The 12497-nt window shown below is 39.6% G+C and overlaps 1 protein-coding gene across 3 annotated transcripts in view; it reads left to right on the top strand.

The window, feature by feature from the left end:
• Window positions 1-12497, top strand: part of LOC5564378 — a 136108-nt gene that overhangs the window by 96599 nt on the left and 27012 nt on the right. Inside the window, exon 1 of one of the 3 annotated variants that reach the window (XM_001648674.2) lies at window positions 1141-1290. The exons of the other annotated variants lie outside the window; for them this stretch is intronic. The gene's annotated coding sequence lies outside the window, so the exon portion shown is untranslated. Of the gene's footprint in view, window positions 1-1140; window positions 1291-12497 lie in introns of those variants that run through there. 3 annotated transcript variants of the gene reach the window in all.

Here is a 12497-nt window from a genome sequence, read left to right as displayed (position 1 = left end):
AAAGACATTGTCATCTCCTATTCTTGTTGCAACAATTTTATTCCGCAACATCAGTTTGTCACCACTTGACCAGAATATGACAATGATCGATCACCACGTGCGCAGCGATTTTCTGGGCTTCGCATTGCATTTTTTGAGAACTTTCTGCGTATTGATAAACATTGACACATTATCAAACAGCATCCATAAAACAAATTTGGATTTGTGTTTAAAATAACTGACTAATCGCGAGTTGAAAAGGTTGCAACAATGTTGCGCTCTTTGATTGTCATGACAATTTTGCTTTTGATTGTGTCCTTATCCGCAACAGTTGCGATAAACGGTTGTGAGCGAGCTTGCTTTGTTGTTTGTTTTTTGTCTATTTTGATGATAATTTGATTCCATGGGATAAATATTTCATTGTAGCTTCATCCTTGGACAGGATTTCCATCGCAGGACCCCCCGTTCGACTTCGTATACTTCCTTTTATTTTGTTTTTGGAAACACGATGCTGTCACCTCGCACCCTCCCCCATACATCCCGTTTGTGGTTTCATCGTTTCCGACACCACGTACATACACACACAATCCTCTTAAACTCAATCTCGCATTTCAGGCAGCACTCTTCTCCATGCCTGATTCACCACCTGTTGGATCTCCGAATAAGGCCCCGCCAAACCTCACCGTAAACGAAGGAAGGCTTGCCAGTAGCAACAGAGTGTATAGTCCATTCGCCTTATCTATCTACACCCCCATACTCGTAGCGGGTGGGCACGGCAAAGATCGTCGCCAGCTACATATTGTCAACGCAGTGGCGCGTGACTGCGGCGGTGATGATAGCGGCAAAAATTGCTTGCATAGCTGCAGGCGAGAGCAAATTGCGATTCCGACCGCGTGCGAATTATGCTAATTAGATAAAATTCTCCCCGCGCATTGTCGTGTTTTGCACGGTTCAACACTTCCACTCTCAATTTGGGCTCAGCTGTTCCGTAAAAGGTCACCGGAAGAGCTGTAGCTGGTTTGGAAACATAATGAAGCGTGGTGGTTGTAACGATTAGAACATTCTTAAATGCGTCTTAACTATTTGAAATCCAACGAGTAAACAACTATACTGACTCTATCTAGCTCTCAAGCGGGATGTGTGTAGGAATCAACAGGCGTCTTTTTCTACTATCATCGTCGTAGTCATGTGATATTGTACAGCATAAGTTGAGCTACAGAAAGGACAGACTCTTGAGGTTGGAAGATCTAATATTAGCTAGGAAGTGGAAATAAATAATATCGTTGCGGAGGGAAGGCTGGCGTGTAGTAGGTAACTCCTTTTCTTCGTCTTGTGGCATACGACGGAGAACTCTAGGACAGAGTGTAGAAAGGGTTGTGTGGAAATCGAGTGGAAGATACAACACAGGAGACACATGCCAATCCACAAGAAGTGGTTTCATAATGGTGCTTATGACAGAGTTCTCGGGGAGTTTCCATGAATCAGGTTGAGAATGTTATATATAGTATAAAAAATTTCTTTTTAATGTTCTCCATGTTCTAAGATTTGAAGGTGCTGAAAATGGTTGACTTTCGCAAATAGGGTGGCTGATCCAGTGGTAGTGTGTGTACAAATAATAGTGGTAATGCGGTTTCAAGCGTGTTATAGGTTTATATTTTTATGTGTATTTTTCAAACACGGCCCTTGTTAAATTGATACGAATGTGTATAAAATTTGTTTTAAAATTAGTAAGGAAATAGTAGAAAACAATTAAAAACCTTAATTGGTTTGCTCCTCTGCACCAGTAATAGTGGAACGTTCCTATAATAGTGGGTTTCAATGGGAAATCAATGTAAACCACTATTATAGGAACAGACGTTAGTAAATACCACTATTACTGGAACATGTTCCAACATGAAGGAAATTCTTTTTTGAAAGATTCGATGATTTTATCATTGTAAGAAGATTTTTTACGTGAAATAGAATAGAAAAGCTTTCGTATGACGTATTCAGATATGAAAAACGAGCTTCCGTTATTTCCTGGCGATTTTTTATTAGTTATCCCGTTACTATTGCCACTATCACTGGTACAGTACAATAATCAATACAAAAGACAATGTTCTACATTGCATGAAGATGATCAATTCAAGTCTATTCTTTCAACTTATCTACATTTATTTTGCTCTCTAGATGGAAGAGATCCAGCTTCTGAGGAGAAGTAGCTATTGGGGAGAGACTTGCGAGCTTCTGGATGAAAAACTTACAAGCTCCTGGAAGAAAAGCTTTCCAACTTCTGGAAGAGAAACTTTCCAGCTTTTGGAATAGAAGCTGTCCAATTTCTGGAATAAAAGCTGTTCAGCTTCTGGAAGAAAAGAGAAGCTTTCTAGCTTCTGAAGAGAAGATTTATAGCTTCAGAAGAGAAGCTTTCCAACTTTTGAGGAGAAGCTTTCCAACTTCTGAAGAGAAGCTCTCCAGCTTCTGAGGAGAAGCTTTATAGCCAGCTCCTGAGGAAGAACTTACCAGCTTCTGGATGGGACGCTTTCCATCTTCTGGAAGAGAGGCTTCCCAACTCCTGGAAAAAAGCTTTCCAGCTCCTAGCAGAGAGGCCTTCCAGCTTCTTCAAGAGAAGCTTTCCAGCTTCTAGAAGAGAAGCATTCCAGTTTCTGGAAAAGAAGCTTTCCAGCTTCTGGAAGAGAAGCTTTTCAGCTTCTGGAAAAGAAGCTATCCAGCTTCTGGAGAGAAGCTTTCCAGCTTCTGGAGAGAAGCTTTCCAGCTTCTGGAGAGAAGCTTTCCAGCTTCTGGAGAGAAGCTTTCCAGCTTCTGGAGAGAAGCTTTCCAGCTTCTGGAGAGAAGCTTTCCAGCTTCTAGAGAGAAGCTTCCCAGCTTCTAGATAGAGAAGCTTTCCAGCTACTGGAAAAGTTGCTTTCCAATTTCTGGAAGAGATGGTTTCCAGCTTCTAAGAGAGAAACATTCCAGCTACTGGAAGAGAAGCATTGCAGCTTCTGGAAAAGAAGCATTCCAGCTTCTGGAAGAGAATCGTTCCAGCTCCTGGACGAGAAGCTTCCCAGCTGCTGGACGAGAAGCTTTCCAGCTTCTGATTGAGAAGCTTCCCAGCTTCTGAACGAGAAGCTTCCCAGCTGCTGGGCGAGAAGCTTTCCAGCTTTTAGAGAGAGAAGCTTTTCAGCTTCTAGGGAGATAAGCTTTCCAGCTTCTAGAGAGAGACAGAAGCTTTCCAGCTTCTAGAGAGAGAGAGAGAGAAGCTTTCCAGCCACTGGAAGAGAAGCTTTCCAGCTACTGGAAGAGATGCTTTCCAATTTCTGGAAGAGATGGTTTCCAGCTTCTAAGAGAGAAACTTTCCAGCTACTGGAAGAGAAACATTCCAGCTTCTGGAAAAGAAGCATTCCAGCTTCTAGAAGAGAATCTTTCCAGCTTCTGGAAGAGAATCTTTCCAGCTTCTGGAAGAGAAGCTTTCCAGCTTCTAGAAGAGAATCTTTCCAGCTTCTAGAAGAGAAGCTTTCCAGCTTCTGGAGAGAAGGTTTCCAGCTTCTAGAGAGAAGGTTTCCAGATTCTAGAGAGAAACTTTCCAATTCTAGAGAACGAAACTTTCCAGCTTCTAGAAAGAGAAGCTTTACAGCTTCTAGAGACAAAAGCTTTCCAGCTTCTAGAGAGAGAAACTTTTCAGCTACTGGAAGAGAAGCTTTCCAGCTTTTGGAAGTGAAGGTTTCCAGCTACTGGAAGAGAAACTTTCCAGCTACTGGAAGAGAAACTTTCCAACTTCTAGAAGAGAAGCCTTCCAGCTTCTGGAGGATAAGCTTTCCAGCTTCTGGAAGATAAGCTTTCCAACTTCTGGAAGATAAGCTTTCCAGCTTCTGGAAGATAAGCTTTCCAGTTTCTGGAAGATAAGCTTTCAAGCTTCTGGAAGAGAAGGTTTCCAGCTTCTGGAAGAGAAGGTTTCCAGCTTCTGGAAGAGAAGGTTTCCAGCTTCTAGCGAGAGAAACTTTCCAGCTACTGGAAGAGAAGCATTCCAGCTTCTGGAAGAGAAGCTTTTCAGCTTCTGGAAGAGAAGCTTTACAGCTTCTGGAGAGAGACGCTTTCCAGCTTCTAGAGAGCGAAACTTTCCAGCTTCTAGAGAGAGAAAATTTCCAGCTTCTAGAGAGAGAAGTTTTCCAGCTACTGGAAGAGAAGCATTCCACCTTCTGCAAGAGAAGCTTTTCAGCTTCTTGAAGAGAAGCTTTTCAGCTTCTGGAAGAGAAGCTTTCCAGCTTCTGGAGAGAAGCTTTCCAGCTACTGGAAGAGAAGCTTTCCAGCTTTTAGAAAAGAAGCTTTCCAGCTTCTGGAAAAGGAGCTTTCCAGTTTCTGGAAAAGGAGCTTTCCAGCTTCTGGTAGATGAGTTTTCCAGCTTCTGGAGATAAGATTTCCAGCTTCTAGAGAGAGAAACTTTTCAGCTTCTAGAGAGAGAAGCTTTCCAGCTTTTAGAGAGATAAGCTCTCCAGCTTCTAGAGAGAGAGAGAAGCTTTCCAGCTTCTGGAAAAGGAGCTTTCCAGTTTCTGGAAAAGAAGCTTTCCAGCTTCTGGAAGAGAAGCTTTTCAGTTTCTGGAAGATAAGCTTTCGAGGTTCTGGAAGAGAACCTTTCCAGATTCTGGAAGAGAAGCTTTCCAACTTCTGGAAGATAAGTTTTCCAGCTTCTGGAGATAAGGTTTCCAGCTTCTAGAGAGAGAAGCTTTCCAGCTTTTAGAGAGATAAGCTTTCCAGCTTCTAGAAAGAGAGAAGCTTTCCAGCTACTGGAAGAGAAGCTTTCCAGCTTCTGGAAAAGAAGCTTTCCAGCCTTCCTTAGCCGAGTGGTTAACGTCCGCGGCTAAAAAGCAGTTCTGGATCTTTTCGTGAAGGAAATTTCCTTGACTTCCCTGGGCATAGAGTATCATCGTTACTTCCACACGATATACGAATGCAAAAATGGCAATTTAGGCAAAGAAAGCTCTCAGTTAATAACTGTGGAAGTACTCTTAGAACACTACGCTGAGTAGCCGGCTCTGTACCAGTGGAGACGTTAATGCCAAAAAGAAGAAGAAGAAGCTTTCCAGCTTCTGGAAGAGAAGCTTTTCAGTTTCTGGAAGATAAGCTTTCGAGGTTCTGGAAGAGAACCTTTCCAGCTTCTGGAAGAGAAGCTTTCCAGCTTCTGGAAGATAAGTTTTCCAGCTTCTAGAGAGAGAAACTTTCCAGCTCCTAGAGAGAGAAGCTTTCCAGCTTCTAGAGAGAGAAGTTTCCCAGCTTCTAGAGAGAGAAGCTTTCCAGTTTCCTGAGAAAGAAGCTTTCCAGCTTTCAGTTTTGTAAAAAACTCAATTTCTCATAACTCACGCTTGAGATTTTTCATGTGTGAGTTGTCAATCACGCAACTCAGCAGTCAGAAAATCGTGGAAGAGTTGGGTCACCTTTTTGACTCATTGCACAGTGGTCCAGGAATCAGTTTTACGCGGAAAGATGCATTTTGAGCTTTAAAATGAAACATTAGACAAAAACGGTCTTCTGCAAAGTTGTTTGTATTAGTTTAGCACTTTGTTTGGTGTTATTGAAAATTAGGGTGGACCACATTTTCATAGAAATTGTGTAACTAACTTTCTTATTTGTAGAAACTATATTATACATGCTTCAGCAAAGTTATAAACCATTCAATTTCAAGCAACTTTGCTGAAACAAGTTTTTTTGTATGTCTTAAATTGACCGATTTAGAGCTTTTTTCCTGCAGTGACATAGGGTGGTCCGAACAAAACTGGTTTTCTGGCTCTAGAGTTTTCAATTCAAGTTTCTCATCAAAGTAGTCTGTGAAACACTTTTAGAGCTTTAAAAAATGCGTAATTTGGTGAGTGAAGAAACTCGCTATCTCCTTCCGTTTAGGAGTTATTGTTGTTTTTCTCTCAAAAACATGCCTACTTTGATTGTGAATATCTCTGATTGGGGCAAACATAAAAAACATCTTTTGACGGCATTCAAAAGACAAAATAAAATTGTATATTATATCAAAAAATTACAGATGTGTTATTTTTGTAACTCTGATAAAATGCCTTGAAAAACGAAGGATTTTAATCAGAAAAACTTTAATAACTTTTGAACTAAAATAGATATCATCAATATTTTTGCATGAAAATTTGCGTTTTGTTAAGTTCCTCAAGTCGTTCATAGACAACTTTGACGAGAAATCTGAAATAAGAAAGATAGGGCTCTAAAACTATTTTTTAAGATTTTCATGGTATGTATTTCTTTAGTATTTTGCATTTTGAGCATGAAAATGAAATTTTAGACAAAAATGATCTTCTACAAAATTGTTTCTAAAAATGTAAGCTTTCATACTGTGTCATTTGAAACTAGGGTGGTCCACAATATCACACATATCATATAATCAACTTTTTTATATACAAAAATACTGGTATATGCTCTTAGGCAAAGCGGTAGAACTTGAAATTTTGATCAACTTTGCCAAAAAAAGTTTTTCTGTAGCTCAAAATTTGACCAATCTAGAGCATTTTTTCCTAATCATCGCAGGGTGGTCCAACAAAAATAAGTTTTTTAACTCTAGTTTTTTTAATATTATTTTCTCGTCAAAGTCGTATATGAACGACTTTTAGAACTTAACAAAACGCAAATTTTCATGCAAAAAGATTGATGATATCTATTTTAGTTCAAAAGTTATTGAAGTTTTTCTGATAAAAAATGTTTGACTTTCAAGACGTTTTATTAGAGTTACAAAAATAACACATCTGTAATTTTTTGATATAATATACAATTTAATTTTGTCTTTTGAACGCCGTCAAAAGATATTTTTTATGTTTGCCCCAATCAAAGAAATTCACAATCAAAGTAGGCATGTTTTTGAGAGAAAAACAACAATAACTCCTAAACGGAAGGAGATAGCGAGTTTCTTCACTCACCAAATTACGCATTTTTCAAAGCTCTAAAAGTGTTTCACAGACTACTTTGATGAGAAACTTGAATTGAAAACTCTAGAGCCAGAAAACCAGTTTTGTTCGGACCACCCTATGTCACCGTAGGAAAAAAGCTCTAAATCGGTCAATTTAAGAGATACAAAAAAACTTTTTTTGGAAATGTTGCTTGAAATTGAATGGTCTACAACTTTGCTGAAGCATGTATAATATAATTTCTACAAATAAGAAAGTTAGTTTAATCATTTCTATGAAAATGTGGTCCACCCTAATTTTCAATAAAACCAAACCAAGGGCTCAACTAATACAAACAACTTTGTAGAAGACCGTTTTTGTCTAATGTTTCATTCTAAAGCTCAGAATGCATCTTTCCGCGTAAAACTGATTCCTGGACCATAGTGCATTGTCTCGTATTTCCACAGTTTACTCACAGACGGCCATAAATTCTTGTAAGTCTGTTAAAATTATAGTAATCCTTTCTAACGTAAACAACAATATTCGGGTTTCACGAGTTTTTGACGGGTATTGCGACTGAATCATTTTTTTACGGTTTGAGTTGATTGAGTGATTTTGCTTCAAAATCTCAAGCGTGAGATTTGCGAAGCAGATCTCTAATGAGTTTGCTCTCGCGAGAGAGCGTATTGATTGAGATTTGAGTGTGAGTCACTGCCAGCTTTTAGAGAGAGAAGCTTTCCAGCTTCTATAGAGTACAGCTTCTAGAGAGAGAAACTTTCCAGCTACTGGAAGAGATGCTTTCCAATTTCTGGAAGAGAAGCTTTCCAGCTTCTGGAAGAAAACCTTTCCAGCTTCTGGAAGAGAAGCTTTCCAGCTTCTGGAAAAGAAGCATTCCAGCTTCTGGCAGAGAAGCTTTACAGCTTCTGGAAGAGAAGCTTTCTAGTTTCTGAGGAGAACTTTCCAGCTTCTGAGGAGAAGCTTTCCAGTTTCTGAGAAGAAGCTTTCCAGCTTCTGAAGAGAAGCTTCCCAGCCTCTGAAGAGAAGCTTTCGAGCTTCTGAAGAGAAGTTTCCAAGCATCTGAAGAGATGCTTCCTATCATATGACTTTCAAAATACGCATAATAATACTTCTTTCAAAAAGTCCTTGAATCTGTTGAACCTCTATAAAAAGAAGTAATTTTCGGACGATCCCCGTCCTTCTAAGCAAACTTCACAATGTACCCAATGGGAACGGCTCTTCCTTTGCCACCAGCTGCTTCAGTGTTGGCACTGTTGCTACGGTGATTGATTCGGAAATCGATTGTAATCTGATTTAGAGAATATTGTCTCTTTATACCACACCCGTCATCGTCGTCTATCACTTGGTTTGGTTGGTTCGTCGTATTAGACCGGGGGACCGTACCATTATTGTGTCATCCACCGAAGTGCTTTCAAGATAGGCACGCTTTTCCTCCGCTCTCTGTCTCCAACCACAACACCAAATTCAATCCAGCCAACGTCTCATTTCCTCCTCTCGGAGGGACTACGACAACCGACACGACCAACCGACGTTTTCTTCGGGCGGGAAATGCGACCGACTCCTCCAGTTAGGTTATGAATTCAGGGAAATAGATTTTCCGTGTCATGCCCTCAACCTTTCCTCCTAGGGGAGGGAAGCTTTGCGTTTTGCATGAAATTGGAATAATGCCATTTGCGCTCAATTTACATGCTATTTGGATAATTTCGATGTGCGTTATGTACTTTACTGTGTACAGCAAACCGGAGCTGGAAACTCTAGAGAGAAAGCATCCGTGGGAAATTGGCTCTTCATGAAATTTCTAAATCTATCAGGCAGCTTGTACTAGAACTACTCCGGAAAAGCGGGTAACGTTGTAGAAATGGAAGGGCTGGTAGCAGATCACTTTTTAGAGACTTAGTCTTTAACAAGTATCTATTTTAATGGAAGGTCTCTGAAGATCTGCAACTATGAGGTCTATTTTTAAGACACTGAGTCGCTACCAGCCCTGGGAGTGGAATATGCAGAAACTCATAAAACTAGTGCAACTAATCGTCATTTTCACGACCATACGCTTCACTATATTTCAACAGAAACTTGGAGAGATTTCAAACCTTGTTCACGGCAAAGTGAGCACATGTTTCGCATAAAATGCGTCGTTACAAAAATTCGAAAAAAAAAGAGAGGGGTGAATCATTTGTGATACGTAATATTTGGCTTATGTTGCTACCACAAGTGGCTGCGTCTTGAGCAAGGCCGTTTGATTCTAGTTGGATTGTTACACAAAGGGTGTTTTATGCGTAGTTTCCTATGCTCGAAACCAAGTGAAGGCGAATGTTTCCTTTTGTTACCGTGAGCATGTTGTAGGGGAATAGTGAGAAATTGCGTTTCGATCGAGTTCGAAGGTTTTATGTTCGGTTCGTGGAGGACGTAATTAGATAGAATCTTTGTTTTGATATTTAAAACGTCGTGCTGCCAAACGAATTTCGTGTAGATACAATTTGATGAACAGAGGTATCGAAGCGTAGCGTTCAAGCTGCTTCATCAACGAAGTATACTAATTTGGAGCTATATTTGATGTGACATGCTTATTTGCTTTGATTGTCACCTCCAGTGTCCTCTAGAGCCAGTCATAACTATAATTACGGCTGCGTGATTGATGTACCCATAAGGTTTTTTTTTTCGTTAAATTTTCAGCTTGTTAGATTTAATAACCAGATTGTTTTAGTAATGCTGCAAAGAAACAATCATTTGGGGACACGTACAAGTCAAATTATGAACTCGTAATTCTGAGTCTTTTCTTCTCACAATTTTGATCAAATTTTCTTCAAGCAAGAGACAAAACGACAAACGACTTTAGGCAAGGTTTTTAGCAAGGCGGGTTTACTTCACTCTGGCTATAGAGTACAATGCACACACCTTGGTTTATAGAGTTAATGGTACTCAAGATATTGAGCGAATCCTGCTCATTATTCTGAGCATATCTTGCTCACAATTCAGAGCAAATTAAGCTGGTGATTTGAATCGAATAGTGATACATAATAACCATAATTTGGCAAAATATTTCATAGGATTATGAGCAAATTCTGTTTAGATTTCTTTTTCTTGGCATTAACGTCCCCACTGGGACAGAGCCGGGTACTCAGCTTAGTGTTCTTATGAGCACTTCCACAGTTACTAACTGAGAGCTTTCTTTGCCAAACTTGCCATTTTCGCATACGTATATCGTGTGGAAGGTACGATGATACTCTATGCCCAGGGAAGTCAAGGAAATTTCTGTTACGAAAAGATCGTGGACCGACCGGGAATCGAACCTAGACACTTTCAGCATGGCTTTGCTTTGTAGCCGCGGACTCTAACCACTCGGCTAAAAAAAGGCCTCTTCTGTTTAGATGTTTCCGCGAGCGATTCTGATTTGAGCTGAAATTCACATTGAATTCTGTACCGGATTTGAAGTAAACGTTGATCGGGGTTGAACCGAATTCAACTAAAAAATCGAAGCAAATCCTGGACTCTTTACTACGAATAAATTCCGCTTATAAAGCAGAGCGAATGCTATAAATTATTGGAAGCAATTCATTCTCAGAGAAAATTCTGCTCGTGATTAGAAAACAGATCGAAATTCAGATCATGACCTACACAAGATGTAAAGTAATAGTCTTAGGTTCGAGGATATTTTTTGCTCAGGTAAAGGCGAATCCTACAAGCAAATCCAGTCCAGGGTTTAAAACGAGTCCATAAAACAAAGCGAAGCGTGCTTTTGATTCGTAATGAATTCTGCCCATGAGTCGGAACGAACTCAACTCAGGGTTCGGAGCAAACCATGATGAGAGTACGAAGCGAATCTTGCTTAGGATATGTATGTACTGCCCATAAAAGCATAACTGTCCCATATGGATTTTCGCACCAACACCTTTTTTCATTGCAACATCCATATTTCAATACATAGTTTCCTATGCATATAAAAATTAACACACTTTGTTTGAAAATGTTGTGAAAAAATATGAAATTAGTGCAGTCTCATATTGAAAAATAAAGGCATAACAGTCTCTATATGAACTATCAACCCTAATAGCAACTGCAACATGTGGATTGTGTTTGTTTTTATATTTTTGCTGATCAATAGAAACAAAATAAGTTATCTGAACGGTTGTGTTAAATGAATATGACATGTATAAATGTACTAGAAAATTAGTATTATTTGTATGAAAAGACAAACTTCAAATTTTGAGCGCTATTTTCTCAATGCCTACTTCTTCCATATGGGACAGTTATGCCTTTATAAGCAGTGTATTAAATATGCACAATTTTAAAGAAAACTTTGCTCACAATTTGGAGCAAATTATGCTCTTGATACGGAGATTAGGGCGCAGAGCTACTTGGGCACTTCCATGATTCACTTTAACATGAGGGGGTTTTCTCGGCCGAATTGTCTGAAACTTCGCAATAAGAAGCATTTCAATACGGCTCATCTTCTTCTTCTTTCTGGCGTTACGTCACAACTGGGACAAAGCCTGCTTCTCAGATTAGTATTCTTATGAGCACTTCCACAGTTATTAACTGAGAGCTTTCTTTGCCGATTGACCATTTTTGCATGTGTATATCGTGTGGCTGGTACGGAGATACTCTATGAAAATTTCCATTACGGAAAGATCCTCGACCAGCGGGATTCGAACCCACGACCCTCAGCATGGTCATGCTGAATAGCTGCGCGTTTACCGCTACGGCTATCTGGGCCCGGCTACGGGGCAATACGGCTCATATTGTAGCCAAATAAATAATTTTCAAAATAAAATAAAAAAAGACATTGATGCAGTGAATCAAAAGTGCCAATAATAGAATGTACAGGATTTTGATCAAATTGCGTTTTCAATTCAGAGAAAACCTTGTTTAAGTTTCGGAGGACATCCCTTTAAAAAAAATTAGGTGCAAATTTGGCTCGAGATCGGAGATAAATTCTAACCAATCGAATCCTGTTAATGACTCGAAAAAAATCCGGCTCGGAACTTTAGTCGAATCGTATCCTTGATTTGAACTTAATCCGCTCAAATCCAGCAAATCTTGCTCAAGGTTCAGAGTAAGTCCTGTTCAGCATTTGAAGAAATACTCACTTATAGTTTAAAGCAATTCCTAAACTGAGTCAATTCTGCTCAAGAATCGGGTGAAATGCTGCCATTGAAATTTTAGATAGAATTCGAAGCAAATCTTGGTCTGATTGCGAAATCAATCCTTCTTAGTACTCTAAACGAATCGTATTCCAGATTCGGAGCAAATTATCTTCAGGACCTCAACTCACTTCTACTCATGAACATTTACAAAAATTTCAAAGCAAATTCTGCTCAAATCCTGTTCAGGATTCAAAGCAAATCGGTACTCAAAAAAATTTTCTCATGATTCGAAGCAAATTCTTATCTTGAGTAAGAGCAAACGTTGCTCAAGATTTGTAGAAATTCGTTGTTCAATATTTAGCAACAAATTCGACTATCAACTATTCGTAGCTAATTCTGAACAGTACTGCCCATAAACGCATGTCAGTCCCATGTTTGCTGGATTGTAGCGGTAAACGCGCAGCTATTCAGCATGACCATGCTGAGGGTCGTGGGTTTGAATCCCGCTGGTCGAGGATCTTTTCGTAATGGAAATTTTCTCGATTCC

This window comes from Aedes aegypti, chromosome 1, assembly GCF_002204515.2.
Source record: "Aedes aegypti strain LVP_AGWG chromosome 1, AaegL5.0 Primary Assembly, whole genome shotgun sequence".
Lineage (NCBI taxonomy): Eukaryota > Metazoa > Arthropoda > Insecta > Diptera > Culicidae > Aedes > Aedes aegypti.
The sequence above is the reverse complement of the archived record's forward strand: the minus strand, read 5'-3'. Positions and strand labels throughout refer to the sequence as shown.